At 40.1% G+C, this 803-nt stretch overlaps 1 protein-coding gene across 1 annotated transcript in view; it reads right to left on the reverse strand.

The window, feature by feature from the left end:
• The window catches only part of LOC104994750 (tubulin alpha-1A chain-like), a 40625-nt gene that overhangs the window by 2942 nt on the left and 36880 nt on the right, over positions 1-803 (reverse strand). The window lies entirely within an intron of this gene.

Genomic DNA, 803 nt, shown 5'->3' on the forward strand with positions numbered 1-803 from the left:
CACCACTTGTTAAAGAGATTGTCTTTTCTCTATTGTATATTCTTGCCTCCTTTGTCAAAGATAAGGTGTCCATAGGTGCGTGGATTTATCTCTGGGCTTTCTATTTTGTTCCACTAATCTATATTTCTGTCTTTGTGCCAGTGCTATCCTGTCTTGCTGAATGTGGCTTTGTAGTAGAGCCTGAAGTCAGGCAGGTTGATTCCTCCAGTTCCATTCTTCTTTCTCAAGATTGCTTTGGCTATTTGAGGCTTTTTGTATTTCCATACAAATTGTGAAATTATTTCTTCTAGCTCTGTTGGGGGAGAAAGTGGTCTCCCTGTCCTATTCCTCCGCCATATTAGGACCGCCCCTACATTACTTTCTTGATGAAAATGAAAGAGGAAAGAGAAAAAGTTGGCTTAAAAATCAATATTCCAAAAACTAAGATCATGGCATCCAGTCCAATCACTTCATGGCAAATATATGGGGAAACAATGAAAACAGTGAGAGATTTTATTTTGGGGGGCTCCAAAATCACTGTAGATGGGGACTGCAGCCATGAAATTAAAAGACGCTTGCTCCCTGGAAGAAAAGCAATGATCAACCTAGACAGCATATTAAAAAGCAGAGACATTACTTTGCCAACAAAGGTCCATCTAGTCAAAGCTATGGTTTTTTCAGTAATCATGTATGGATGTGAGAGTTGGACTCTAAAGAAAGCTGGACACTGAAGAACTGATGCTTTTGAACTGTGGTGTTGGAGAAGACTCTTGAGAGTCCCTTGGACTGCAAGGAGATCCAATTAGTCCATCCTAAAGGAAATC

This window comes from Bison bison, unplaced genomic scaffold (assembly GCF_000754665.1).
Source record: "Bison bison bison isolate TAMUID 2011002044 unplaced genomic scaffold, Bison_UMD1.0 scf7180017864265, whole genome shotgun sequence".
Lineage (NCBI taxonomy): Eukaryota > Metazoa > Chordata > Mammalia > Artiodactyla > Bovidae > Bison > Bison bison.